The 15016-nt window shown below is 47.4% G+C and overlaps 1 pseudogene; it reads right to left on the bottom strand.

Annotated features, from left to right (window-relative positions):
- Positions 1–563: 563 nt before the first annotated feature.
- On the bottom strand, positions 564–14456 carry LOC131923941 (large ribosomal subunit protein eL19-like; annotated as a pseudogene).
- Between the last annotated feature and the right edge of the window lie 560 nt (positions 14457–15016).

A 15016-nucleotide genomic window follows, 5' to 3' on the forward strand; every position in this document is an offset into this window, starting at 1 on the left:
TCCTCACCCTCTTCTGTTGTAACCCATCTTCTCAACACATCCCACCTCCTACTTTCATGCCTGTAAGAGTTAGTTGCCCAAGCATGGGTGAGAAGCTATTCAGTGGAGCAAAGACAACTTACTGGTAGCTTTACCACCAAAGAAAATGATTCCTGCCCACCCTGCCACCAACAAACATTGATTTCCAGTTGTCCCCTGGGAGGAGTGAGGGTCTCATGAGCCCCTCTCCTATCCATGAGGAAATACTGATGGGCTCAATCTTCTGCAGGATGATGATGATGATGATGATGATGATGATGATTTTAAGGTTTGTTTTATTTATTTTATTTTTTTTATTTTATTTTATTTTTTTGGTTTTTCGAGACAGGGTTTCTCTGTGTAGTTTTGCGCTTTTCCTGGAACTCACTTGGTAGCCCAGGCTGGCCTCGAACTCACAGAGATCCGCCTGGCTCTGCCTCCCGAGTGCTGGGATTAAAGGCGTGCGCCACCACCGCCTGGAAAGGTTTGTTTTATTTTAATGACTGATCCACATCAGGCCACTATGCACAGACATGAGGGAAGCTTTATTTCTTGGTCTCTTCCTCCTTGGACAGTCTTGATGATCTCCTCCTTCTTAGCTTGGAGATGCTCCTCCTGGAGCTTTCGTGCTTCCTTGGTCTTAGACCTGTGAGCCTCAACCTGGTCAGCCAGGAACTTCTTGCAGGCCTTGTCTGCCTTCAACCTGTGGACGTGCTCCAAGAAAATCTGCCTGTTTGTGAATACATTCCCTCTGACCTTCAGGTACAGGCTGTGAAACATATGGCGGTGAATCTTCTTAGATTCGTGAGAAGCCAGCACAGGATTTGCATCCTTCTCATCCAGGTCACCTTCTTGGCCATTCGAGCATTGGCAGTACCCTTCCGCTTCTCTATGCCCACATGCCTGCCCTTCCATCGAGCCAAAGTGTTTGCCTGGCATCGAGCCCAGGAATGGACAGTCACAGGCTTCCAGATCATGGGCCCATCTCTGATCAGCTTCCAGATCTGCTGGAAGGAGTTCATTGGCGATTTCATTGGTCTCATTGGAGTCCAACCAGATCTTCTTTTTATCACAGTGGAGGCCACAAGAGGCAAGCCTCTTCTGAAGCCTGGAAATACGGCTGCAGCAAAAGGAAAGTGCTCGTCTTATACAATAACCACAGCCACAGTGAGTTGAGGTCCTCGGCTGTGTCATGACCTCCGTGACCTAAAGACAGTTTTTGCTGCACTTCTCCCCAACCCCAGCTCTTGCAATCTTCCCACACCCTCTTCTGCAATGTTCCCTGGGCCTTGAAAGGGGTAACAGAACTGTCTCATTTAGGGGTAAGCACTCCACTATCACTTACACTTGGCCAGTTATAGGTTTCTGCATTAATTGCCAGCTGATGCAGTAAAAAGGTTCTCTGATGAAGACTGGGCCAGAACTCATCTGTGGACAGAAACATGAATATCAGAATGCAGTTTGACAACACAACCATTAAGTGCCCCTCCCACCCCACCCCGAGCCATGGCCTCCCTGTTTTTATCATCTGTGTCACCTATTCAGAGTGGGGGTTTACTGGCTGACAGGGTTGGACAATACTGACACTATCCTAGGTCTCCTTTGTGCATTTATTCTTCTCATGAAATCCTCTTCTGTGCATGGATGAAATAGTCTTGTTCTTTCTCTCTGTGTAGGATCCGTTCACATGTCTCCTGTACTCTTGGCTTGGAGGTCATAAACTGCTCTAACCTGTGCTTCGCCTGAAATGTCTTTATTTCCATGTCAACTCTCAAAGCTAACTTGGCTAGGTATAACAATCTTGGCCGATAGTTATTGTTTCAGACCTTGAAATAAATCATTCCACGCTTTTCCTGGCTTTTAAGGTCTCTGCTGATAAGTCTGATGTTATTCTGATGGGTTCAACTTTGTAAGCAAGTTGGTGTTTTCCTTTTGCAGATTTTATTGTTTTTCCATGTTTTACAGTCTTAACATTTTGACTACAATGTGTCATGGAACTTTTTTCTTCTGGCCATATCTGTAGTTCTAAATGCCTCTAGCCCTTGGTGCCCATTTCTTTCCCTAGACTTTTGGGATTTTCTGCTATACTTTCATTGAGTAGATTTTCTATGTCCTTAGGTCATATGAGTGTGTGTCTGTATGTATGTGTATGCGTGCGTGCATGCTCTCGTGTGTGTGTGTGTGTGTGTGTGTGTGTGTGTGTGTGTGTGTGTGTGTGGGTGGGTGTGGGTGTGTGTGTGTGTGTGTATGCATGCTAGAAGTCAGAGGTCATCTAGGGTGCCTTACCAATGTGCTTCAGGATCTTCCTGTCTCTGTACACACTGCCCCTTCTTGGCACTGGGGTTACAAATCCATGCTTAGTCACATGGTTTTTTCCATGAGTTCTGAGGATCCAAACTCAGGTTCTCGTACTTGTGGGCATTTTCACTGACCCATCTCCCCAGTCCCACCCTTGGTTTTTCTCTGAGCTCTCTTTCTTCCCCATGGAGTCTTCAGTTTAGTCCCCGATCATGTTCCGTATTTGTTGTGAGTTGTGGTCATGTTTGTTTGTTTCTGGGGGGGAGTGGTACTTTCTTTTTGTTTATTTTTGAGATTGTAATTTAATTACATTTCTCTCTTCCCTTTCCTCCCTGTAAACCCTTCCTATTCTTCTCCAAATCCATGGCCTCTTTTTTTCAATCAATTGCTATTGCATGCATGCATATATTTGTATACACATATATATTCCTTAATGTAACCTGTTGAGTCCATGCATTACTTGTGTGTTTAGGAGGCTGACCATTTGGCACTGGACAACCAGTTGGTATGCTTTTCCCTGGAGAAGGCTAATTCCGCTCCCAGCTTCCCTCTGTTGCCATAGATCTCTGAGTAGAGTTGAGTTCCTGTGAGCTTTTCCCTGTGCAGTTTGATGTGTTTGTTGGTGTCTTCCTTGTTCACTCACATTTGGGCAGTCACGTTGGTGAGACTTAATGGGTGTCACTTCTGATGTTACTAGGAGACACAATCCCACAGCAAAGTCCCTGATCCTCTGGCTCTTACTGTCTTTCTGTCTTCCACAGTGTTCACTGAGCCTTAGATGTGGCGGTGTTTTTAGGTGTATCCACAGGGACTGGGCTCCACAACTCTGCATATTGATTGATTGTGATGATCTGCAGTGGTCTCCATCTGTCACAAAAAGAAGTTTCCTTGATGAGGGGTGAAGAGTACACTTCTGTGGGTGTAAGGACAAATGTCTATTGACTGTTGTTAGGGATTATGCTGGTTTAGGAAGTTAGTGGTTGTAGATTCTCCTTCAATAACCATGATTTCACTAGACTGAGTAGTTTTCTAGGTTTCCAGGAGTTATCAGTGCTCTCCTTCTTATTGAGCCAATCTTAACCAATTAGAGCTGTTGGTTACCACCAGAGTGTGTATGCCGCTCCTGTCCCTGGTAGGTTATCGTTCCATACTGGGCATTTATGTAGTTTCACAGGCATCATGGCTAGGTAGAACTTTTGGCTCCTCCCCACTTTGGAAGCCTACATGGTGCCTTCTGGTGCTATGAAAACTAGTCCACAGGGAGGGGGCGTTCAGGTCAGTTCCAGCCCAGGGGTTTCGGGGCCCTGTTTCTGAAGTGCATGGCGTCTTCAGGAAAGGGGACTTACTTCCACCTCTGGGGGGTAATGAAGGGCAACAAAAAGTGGCTCTATGTTTTGGGAGTCTCTTAGACAACCCTGGCCACATTCAAAAGAAAGCTTCTCATGTCTTGTTAGGAGGGAGTTCCATAAGCCCAGATGAAACAAATTCATTTAACTTAGATATGAATTACATGCATTATAGGTTTGGGGGGGGGGGGTAAATAGTCAACATGATTCCTTGTGGCTTTTCAGCCATTCATATTGTTATTTTATCTACCTCCCTCTTCTCCTACATTTACCCCCCCTCCTTCCCCAAAGAGCCCCATTTTCCCTTTTCCCCATTGATCAACTGTGTCCCTGTCACTTCCCTAGACCTTCCTCTGACCTTCTCTGTATTGACCTCCCCCCTCCCTAAAGACCCCTCCTCTTTCCCATTTCCACTATCATTTCATCTCAGCTCCTTTTCTACTCCACAAATACTTCAGTTTGGTCTCTGACCACGTCCTATAGTTACTGTGAGTTGTGGTCATGCTTAGTTTTTACTTTATTCTCTAGGTAATAGATAGTTAGATAGCCAGATAGACAGGCAATATTTTCTCAAAAATTGATGGCATCATCTACTGGTGATATTTTTACTGGTTTTCATTTAATCATGTTTTTGTTTCCAATATTTCTTTTCAGTGTGTTTTTCAAAAACCTCAATTTCCCTGCTGAATTTATTACCCATTGTTGCCAATATCTTCTCTCTTACATGACTTTCTCACCCATATCCTGAGCTTGTCCAGTGTCATTCATCAGCTGTTTGTTTCCTCTTTGAAGTCACTGATCATTTTTGTAAGTAGACTTTTGAATTCTTTGCCTAGCATTTCAACCATTTTTGTATCTTTGTGTTCAGGAGCCAAGGAGTTAGGATCTTTTGGAGGTGCTGGGTGGCCTTGTCTTTTTAGTGTTTCTTGGTTTGCAATGTGAGGCACTGTTGGTTTGGATAGCTCTCCCAGCATTATTTGGGGAGTCTTCTTAGTGAGGAGTCTACTCTTGGGCACTCGATTCCCAGTACCACCCAGAGAGGGGAAACCAAACTTCATTTAGGCTGATACTAAACCCAGACTAAAGTCAGGTGTCCGGTGTCCTCCAGAGCTGTCTTTGCTTTGGGAACATTCTTTCTCTGTATACCAGTGTAGCAGAGCAGACTGGAAGTTACAGAGCGAGAACAAAAATGAATTTATAAAGAAGAAACTGCATGATACCAGAAAGGACCAGCCTTTCTTTGGCTGGGCTCTGACGCTAGCGTAAAGGGAGCCCTGTCGGCCTGCCTTCTCTTCCCCAATCATTGCTTATGATTCCTTTTTCCATTGCTTGACACCTTTTTTATTCACTTGCAAAATGAGTGTGTTAACAAGAACTTGGTCTGCAGAGCCAGGCGGATCTCTGTGAGTTCGAGGCCAGCCTGGGCTACCAAGTGAGTTCCAGGAAAGGTGCAAAGCTACACAGAGAAACCCTATCTCCAAAAACAAAAACAAAAACAAAAACAAAAACAAAAAACAAGAACTTGGTCTAAAGTGCAATTTCAAAGAGAAAGCTATACCAACTCTCTACCCTACAAATCCCACAAAGAATTTCTCCAAGCCTAGAAATTTTCCATCCATCACCCCTGAGAGGTTCTTTCCTCTTCTGAAAATGGGAAATGTTCTTCTATGAAAGACTCTACTGCATTTTCCCAAACCCAGGCTTAAATACCATCTTGTCCACCAGTCTCTTTCTCTTGCTTTATTTGGCCCTCTCCAAGACCCTGCCCAGAGAAACACCAGGCAGTAGGACCTCCAGGGCCTGGTAATACTAGGAGCCTCTGTCACCCATCCTTAGCTTTGCAGCCAGTGGGCAAGACAGATTCTGCCACACTCCTGAGACCCACCAGTTCATTCACACTGGAGTGGCCCATGTGCTAACCAAGGGACATCCCCTGGGTGTGCTGAGGGGTAGAGGAAGCAAAAGAAACACTGAGAGCTGCTCAGACTTAGTCTCCATGCTTTTAAATCCACAGAGCATTAAACATTCTGGGGGAGGGATGAGGCCATAGAAGTCCAGTGCTTAAGGAAGCTTCAGAGTTCTGGGTCCCACCTGTAAACTGTCCAGCAGAAAGGTAGATCCAGATGTCACCTACTGACTTCAGGTGATGAGGTCATCTCCTAGCCTCATAGGGCCAGGCCACTGACCACTGTACTGTTCAATGCCCAGGCCCAGCCTCCTGCTCTCTAAACATCCCAGCAGCATTCAGCCCTTCTCCTCCCCACTACTGCTTCTCATAGCTATTTCCTGATGTAATAGGCATGGATTGGAGTACCAGGGCACCCAGCCAAGTGTCCCAGGGACATGTGTTGAAATCCCCAGTTTCTTGTGTCCAAGGGCAACAAACTGGACTGAAGATGAATGGTTAGAAATAGAAACAGAAAGCACTCCTGAGGATGGGAGTACGCCAGTGAACTGAGGAAAAAGTCCAAAAAGTGCTGAGCCATGAGGTGTGTGACCTTTATAGGACGTTCACATAGCACTCAGTCCTTCCACACTTGTATACTCGGGCCTTTTCTCACGCATGCTTCATTCAGTATATGAAGTCATGGTGAGAAAGGGCATCTAGTCTTCCTCCGCCACCTGGCTTCTTCGAGTGATGTGTTGTTGGTGGTGGTGGTGGTGGTGGTGTTGCTGTTGTTATGTGTATGGCTGTTTTACTTGCACGTGTGTCCATGTACCATGTGCAGACAGTGCCCACAGAGACCATAAAAGGGAGTCAGATCCCCTGGAACTGGAATTGCAAGCAGGTGTGTGTAGCCATGTGGGTGCTGGGAGTTGAAACATGGTCCTCTGAAAGAGCAGCCAGTGCTCTTAACCACTGAGCCATCTCTCCAACCCATCATATGTCAATCCTAATGTTGCCTTTTATTTAAGTCTCTACTCTCTTACCATGTCACTCTAGAGCTGTGGCAGTGGGTCCCAGGCTACCTGCCTGTGTCATTATCAGACCCTCAGGGTGGGTCACTCTTAAATAAGCTCCTGCCACCTGTGCCCCACAGCCCTCTGAGAAGCACCCAAATGGGTCTCTGTCCAGCTGCTGACCAGTCACAGAGGAGTCACAGTCTCACCAAAACTTCCAGCCTGATGGAGTCTTACAGGAATGGTGTGCTCACCCTGTAGGTGGAACTGTCGATCTCTTTTCAGCAGGCCTGCCTGGCTGACCATGTAGAGCAGTGGTTCTCAACCTTCCCAAAGCTGCAACCCTTTAGTGTAGTTCCTCATGCTGTGGTGACAAACCCCCAACCATAAAATTTTTTATGCTACTGTTATGAGTCGTAATGTAATGTAAATATGTGATCTACAGGATGCCTGATATGTGACCTCCAAAGGGGTCACAACCCACAGGCTGAGAATCCTTGATACAGATGGAGGTTCCACAGCCACGGCCTATGCCGCGTTTACTTCCAGTGACCCTTCTGTTTCTCTGGACTTCTCAGCCGTCCTGTCACCCTCTGTGACTTCTGATGCTCCTCACTCTTTCTCTCTTTGGAATGCAGTCTGCTCTTAAATGTCGTCTTGAACCCTTTCTCACTCACAAGAAGGCAGCATCCGATCTGCCATATTACCCCCCAGAAGCCTTTGCTGTCTTTTTGCTAGTAGCCAGTCTAATTGAAGTGAGCTACATCCTTACAGTCTGATTTGCATTTCCCTAACAATTAATAGCACTGAGCAATTTCCTGTGGACTGTCAGACAGGTGTACACCTTCTCTTGACAATGTCTATTAAGAGCTCTTGCTTGTCTTTAAATTGGATTGTGTGGTTTTTTACTGACTTGTTTGAACTCCTTGTAAATCCGAGATATTAGCCCTTATCAGGAGTGTGTTTTCAAATAGTTCCTGTATGTACTCTTTCTGGTCGTCGCCTTTGCTATACCGGAGCTTTTCTGTTTGCCGCAGCCCTGTGTGTCTACTTTTCATTTGCCGCCACAATCCTTTCCCAGTTCATTCAATGTCATGGTGTATGTACACCATGTTTTCTTCTAGTATTTCCACAGCTTTTAAGTCTTGGATTGACTTTTTGTTTGGAGGAGGTTATTATTAATCAGACATATATATCATATGATCAACTCGGCGGGTGGTGATTCAATACCCTTTACACAATATATCGGTGATCAAGTCATGGTAATTAGCCTCTCCTTCCCCTTGCCTCCTTCCCTCTGTTCCCAGGCTTTGAGCTCCTCCCCTCTGCTCTTTGCACCATAGTAGGTTAGTGATGCTGTTCAGCACTAGACCTCACTCTTGCTATCTGACCCAGCTTGGGTACCTCTTATCCAACCTCCTCTAACCTCTCTCCCCTCCTCCTCCCAGCCTCTGAGGATCACAACTCCACATTCACTCTGGCTTTCTTTCAGTTTCACATACAAGAAAGGACATAGAGCATTTGCCTTGCTGTTGTCTGACTTATTTCACTTAAGCCAATAGCCTCTATCTAACTCCATCCATTTTTCTAGAAACGACAGGATGTCGTTCCTTGCATGCCCTTGTCTACAGCATCTATTCTGATCCATTCATCTGTCAGCAGGCATCTGGGTTGGTCTACATCTTGGTCATCACATACAGTGCCACAATAGGCATGGGATGTACAGCCATCTCCTTGACATGTTTTCATTTCTGTTATATTTTCAGAAATGGGATTTGTGGATTACCTGATAGACCCATGTATAGATTTTTGAGAAAACTCCTTACTGGTCTCCATAAGGAATGTAGTAGCTTACCTTCCCACCAAAAATGTTTAGGAACTCCATTTTGGGGAGGCTGGAGAGATGTCTCAGCAGCTAAAATATCTTGCTGCTCTTACAGAGAACTGAAGTTCAGTTCCCAGCACCCATATCCAGCAGCTCACAATGACCTGTAACTCAGGCTCCAGGGGATCTGATGCCTTCTCCTTGGGCACAGCACTCATGGGCTCAGACATACTCACAGGCACATACATGAAAATAAAATAAATCTTTTGGAAGAAGAGTTCCCTCTTCTTTATATCCTCACCAGCAGGTCTGTTTTGTTTTGCTTTATTTTTAACTATTTTTTTTTTACATTTTCTCTTTTGTTTATTGTGGTGTGCATTGTGTGTGTGCATGTGAGTGCATACTCCATGGCATAAGTGTGGAAGTTGGGTCTCTCCTTCCACCACGTGGGATCCAGGGATCAAATTCAAGTTAGCAGACTTGAAAGCAGGTACCCTCCCTTATGCACTAAGTCCTCTTACTTGCTCCTCTAAGGTTTCTTTATTTTTAGGGTGTGTGTGTGTGTGTGTGTGTGTGTGTGTGTGTGTGTATGTGTATGCATGTACGCACACACTTCTGCCACCTGTGTGTGCATGCTTGCAGAAGCCAGAGGGTTAGATCCCCTGGAATTGAAGTTGCAGGTGGTTGTGAGCTGCCTCACAGAGGTACTGGGAATCGGATTTGGTCCCCCAGAAGAGCAGTACACTCTCTCAACCTCTTAGCCAACTCTCAGTCCTTTGTTTTGTTTTTGAAGCAGGGTCTTATTACTCAGCCCAGGCTGGACTCAAACCAGACATCTTCCTGCCTCAGCTCCCTGAGTCCTAGGATTACAGGTATAAGCCACTATACCAAAACTGTATTTTTTTTTTGTCTTGTGCATTTCAGCCACACAAACTCTTGTGAGACAGGTCTTCATGTGGTTTCAGTTTGCGTTTCCCCAGCAGCTAATGATTTTGAGCATGCTTTTGTAAGTTTGTTGGTCTGTTGGCTGTCTGAATTGAGAAATTCCTGTTTAAATCATTTGCTAGTGTTAACTAGATTATTTGCATTTTGTTGTTCAGTTCCTCTTGAGCTGTTCATATATTCTAGATATTAATCTTTTTTTTCAGGTGAATAGTTGACAAAAAACGATTCCTCTCTTTCTGGAGGATAGCTTCACACTCCATGATTTTTTCCTTGATAGACAAAAGCTTCTCAATTTGATCTAACCCTATGCATCTACCTTTAAGAATTTTTTTTAAGTTACATATGTGTGTATATCTATGTGTGGGTATGTGCATATGTGAGTGTAGTTACATAAGGAGACCAGAAGAGGGCATCAGATCCCCAGGAGCAGTTGTAGGTTGCTGGACATGGGTGCTGGGAATCAAACTCTGGTCTTCTGCAAGGGCAGTACATACTCTTAACTGCTGAGTCATCTCTCCTGCCTCCTGTCTGTTCATCTTGTGCTTTCAGGGACTCATCCTGAAGCATCATTGCCTATATCAGTGTCTTCAAGCATTTTTCCCTAAGTTTTCTAAAACTGTTCATAGGTTTAATATGAGGTTTAAGCCTTTGATGAATTTTGAGGTCACTTTTTACAGAGTAAGTGACAGAGGTCAAGCTCCAGCCTTTTGCATATGGATATGCAGTATCCCCAGCACCATTTATCAAAGAGGGTATCTTTTCTTCAGTGCATGTTGTAGCATCTCTGTGGAGTTTGGGATAATAGTACACATGTGGATTCCTTTCTAGACTCTGTTCTGTTCTATTGATCTATATGCTTACTGGTTATTGCTGTTTTTTTGAGACAGGATCTCACTATGTATCTTGAGAGCTGGTCTTGTTATATAAATCAGGCTATGTATCCAGCACCATGCTGTCCTGGCTCCTCCAGGCCTCCAGCTCTACTCTTCTTGCTCAAGCTTGCTTTGGCTGTTCAGAGTTTGGAGTGGCTCCATATGAACCTTAGTCGCATTTACTGCATAAGTGGGTGAGTGAGTGAGTAAATGCATGCATGCATGGACTCCTGAATGAATGGATGAGTCACTGGGTCTTTGTCTGGGTGCCTGGGTTCCTGGGTAAATGGTAGGGTGGTTGAGTTGGCAGCTGGGTCCTGAGTGAGCTGGTATATGGAGATGTTTATGGATGGGTGGCCTCACCTTGAGTCCTGTCACTAAGCCTGTCTACTGTCTGAAACGTGAGGACACTTACCTGGATTGATTACTTTTTGTTGCTGAGCTAAAATACCATGACCAAGACAACTTACAAAAGGAAAAGTTTCTTTGGATTTACAGTTCCAGAGAGGATATCCATAATGGCAGGGGAGCCATGGTAGCAGGTGGCAAGAGAAGGCTGAGAGATCACACCTCACCAGCACACCGGAAGCAGAGGGAACTGGGAAGCAGAGCAAGGCTACAAACTCTCCTAGCCTGACTGCTGTGACATACTTCCTCCAGCAAGGTCTCATGCCCTAAAGGTTACATAACCTTCCCAAAGAGTGCCACCACCTGGGGACCAAATGCTCAAATACCTGAGATGATGGGGGACATGTTTTCATTCAAACCAACACAATTCCTGAGATCCACAAGACTCCAGTGGGCCTGGAGATTGTAGCTCAGCCCAGAGCACTTGCTTGGTGTGCACAAGGTTAACCTTTAACCTGCAAGAGAGACTGTCTCTAAAATCTGAGCTGAATGCATGCCACCCCCATGGACCTCAGACAATGGGAGTAGTAGGCCTATCTGTATGTGTTTTAGGACCCTAAGGTGACCACAGGCAAGGATGAACACAACAGCACCTTGAAAAGGGCAAGTACAGAAGATCATGTCAGCCCTGCCAAGTATGCCAAGGGCACAGCAGGAGGCAGCCTCCACCAGGCATGCCCTGAGAGTGTGTGGGTACACCCAGGCTGGCAGGGTGACAGGAACGGGAAGCCAGAACCTCCCAGGCACTCCTGCCCTCTGACTCAGTTCTTCACTTCTAGGAACCAACACTAAGGAGGTAATCAAGGATTCCTGCAGAGCCAAACCATTGGCTAGGGTGGCCAGGCAATAGCCCGAAGCCAGTGTCCACCCCACCCCGTAGGGAGGCCTCTGTGGAATACTATGCAGCTGTGGGTAACCAGGGTTTTTCAGAATGGCTAGATGGCATGGGAGACGTTGTCAATAAAAACAGTGAAAAGGTCAAGGTGAGAACAATTGCCTGTGGATGTCTTTGGTGAGGAAGCTCTTTGGATATTGATTTGGAAATGTCCCAGATGGAAGAGCCCTGACCTTCCTGCCATCCCTAGGGATCCTGTTTTTTGATTCTTCCCGATAGTATCCAGTATTACCCACACTGCATTCTGGGTTGCACACCTGAGCAAGCCTGTCTTTGACCCTCCTTACCTGCAACCTAAGCAGGTAGCTCCACCACCAGCCCCTGCCCCTCCCGAAAGCTGGCCCCTAAAGCCAGAGCCCCGACCTCTCTCTGTTGTTTCCAAAGTCCTGGCCTCGCCTACAGCTCCTGGAAAGCTGATGGTGGAGTCTTACTGCTGAGCTCGCTTTGCTGACTACCCTATTTCTTTTTAACCTTCCACACCATCTACAAGAAGCAGAGAAGGGGAACAAGCTAGGGCGTTGGCTGGCTGGGGATTCGTCCAGACCCTACCACCGCCCTCCCGCCGCACCCCTCCCCGCCCGCCGGCCCGCTTCCCCCCCTCCCCCAACCCCCGCCCCGTCCTGTTCAGGGCTTGCGGCAGCTTGCTCTGGAACCCAGAAAAAAAAAAAAAAAATAGTGCTTGGAATTAACCAGCTGAGCACAGCAGGGCTCATGGCTCTGCCTCTCGGTGCCTCCCCCTCCAGACTCAGTTTCCCCGACCTGAGAAGGGAGCATAATCACACCTCGCGCCTGGGACCAGTGCGTATCTGTGGAAGAAAGAAACAATGTACGGTGTGACAGGACACCCTCTGGAAGGCAGGAGCCTGTTCTCCTGGGGCTCCCAGGTCCTGAGAACCCAGAGCAGAGCCAAACTGATAGCTGCTTTAAAGGTGGACAACTCCCCCGACCGCCCCAGGGCAAAGCCAGGCACGAAGGCGGGTCAAGACCCCAACAGAATTCCGTAATGAACGCGCTGCTGTCTCAGTTTATGAGAGAATACATAAGACGTGTAATTGCTTTTGTATTTTGGACACTCATTAGGAGAATAATAAATGTTATTATTTATTAATATAGCAATGAATCATTCAGTTTTTTAAATTAAACATTAAACCGCTAACAAATTAAATGTAAATTATTAGGCCCTCGGATGATGGAGAGGCTCCCGGGGGAGGGGGCAGCTAGCTGGCTGCGCAGAGGCGCGCCGCATGGCCCGGGACACAGCCGCAGGGCTGGGGTGAGCCGAGGACAATGCGGCTCGTGGGCTCAGGCTGCCCTCTGCCGGCCAGCAGCGGGAGTGCAGCGGTCCCGAGCGCCCCATCCACCCAGCGCCAGACCCGGTTCTTCTGGATCTTTCCAAAAGTAACTGCGCCACTACCTCTCAGGCGCCTGCGCTCGCGTCCCGCATGATTTCTGCTGCGCAGACCTGCTAGGGGAGGGCTGTCTGGCTTGGAAATATGTTCTGCCCTCACCCACTGCAGCCCAAATCGTGCCTCCTGGTGTATTGTCGCTAATATCCAAGCACGCACTTGTAAGAAAGAAGCACAGAGATACTTAGTGACTAGCTGAGGTTGCACAGCCAGCAGCCGGCGGGCTAAGAATTGCAATCCAGCTGTGCCCAGCCAAAAATGTCCAGCTTGTGCTGCTGTTGACCTCTGAGGAGCTGGGGTCCCAGACTGGCCTCCCAGAGCCCATAAGAGACACCTGTATCAGAAGCCAAGGGAGTTATTCCCAGAGGGCTAAACACAAATACCAAGATACCTAGTGCACATAGCTATCCAATAAGGTTGGGCACATGCCCACGCCCATTTCCAAGATGAGCAAGCTGAGGCACAAAAAGACTGCAACAGCCAAGAAGTTAGAGCCAGTCCCTGCCAATCCAGACTCTGCTCCTGATCACTCGAGTCAGACCCCATTCTTCAGGGAGCCGTGGACAATTCCCCTGCCAGCTCCTTGTGTGCCCACTACCCTGTGTATAGCAACACACACACACACACACACACACACACACACACCCCTTAGGGGAACACTAAGCTCAAATCACCCGAGTCCTTGTCCATGTTTCCAGGGCAGTGTGGGGACCTGGTTGGGTCACAGTCACTCATGGTACTCTGGCCAATCTCTGGGACCCCCAGTTTATTCTTTAAGAGATCTCAGGAACTGAGCCACCGGAGCCCCACGGCCAGGCAGTAAAGGTCCTAGGAAAAACAACTGACACTCAGTAAGGAAAAGACTTAAGGGAAGGGGCTCCTGGGCCCACCCCAAACAGAAGGGGGTAGCGCTCTGCAGTTAGCCCAGGCTGGTGGGACAGGGATGTGCAGCTCACATATCAACCCTAGTGCCTGACATTTTCTCCCTTGTCTTTCTAGACGAGCCCGGGCCTTGCTATGGGATCAGAACACAGTTGGGGGGGGGGGGGGTCTTGGGCCTCCTGCTTTACTCTTTTTCTGTGTGTGGTTTCTGTCTGGGGCTGCCTGCCTTGGTCTGTCTAAGTGGGTCCTTGCTGCCCCTCTCCTTCATCCTGTCCCTTGACCCTCCTCACATCAGTCACAATTGTAAGCACACAGCAAAGCTGGCTTAAGAACCCTCCCTCATTTTCATAGCACAGATGCAGCCACAGTTTACTTCCCTTGGGGAACCACTGTCCCTCTGACACCGGCCCGGGGGCTGGGGGGAGGATGGTTGGGTGAAGGTAAGAAAGACTAGGGGGGAGCCACGGCTCCTTCTTTGGGGGCGCAAGCTGGGAACCCCTGGAGGTTGAGCTGAGAATTTGTTCCAGCTCTCCTCCGGGCCTGGATGTCTCACTTTTGCAGTGGGGTGCTGCACGGTGCCTCGGTGGGACTGTGCAGAAGGCGGGAGGGGCTGTGCCCGGGTCCCAGCTCCAGGTCAGATAGGGTCAGCAGCGTCGCCATGCAACGGGCGCCAGAATGAGGCTTGTGCGTCTGCCTCCTGTCTGGGTCCTGCCCCAGGAGGGGACTGACAGGGCTATTATTGCTGTTCTCGCTCAGGGCCGCTCAGACACCAGCTAATTTGTTTCAATCGCGCCCCCTCCCTTATTGATCAGTGCTTTCGTAGGGTGTTGCGTTAAATGACTTGTTGCCATAGCAACCATCAGATACTCCTGGGGACCGATGAGTCTGTTTCCTGTGCCAGATCGCCCCCTAAGAGCGCCCGGGAACAAATCTCCTTTCATATCGCGGCTGTCTGCTGAAAGGCACAGGATATTGCTCAGAACGAGTCATTTTGAAAAACAATATTAAAAAAGAACATAACCAGGTTTTTTCAACAGATTATGAAGTTGTCTCATAAGGTGCCTTCCTCTTAAGAAATATGAAATCAGATTTTAAAACCTTTGACCAAGTTAATCTTTCTTCTGACTACTTTGTCTCTCCTTAGGAAATAAGCTGAAATATGAAAACACTTCCCTCATAAAGGCATCAGCCGTATCATTTATAAGGAGAAAAATTGAAAA

This window comes from Peromyscus eremicus, chromosome 14, assembly GCF_949786415.1.
Source record: "Peromyscus eremicus chromosome 14, PerEre_H2_v1, whole genome shotgun sequence".
NCBI classification, from domain to species: domain Eukaryota; kingdom Metazoa; phylum Chordata; class Mammalia; order Rodentia; family Cricetidae; genus Peromyscus; species Peromyscus eremicus.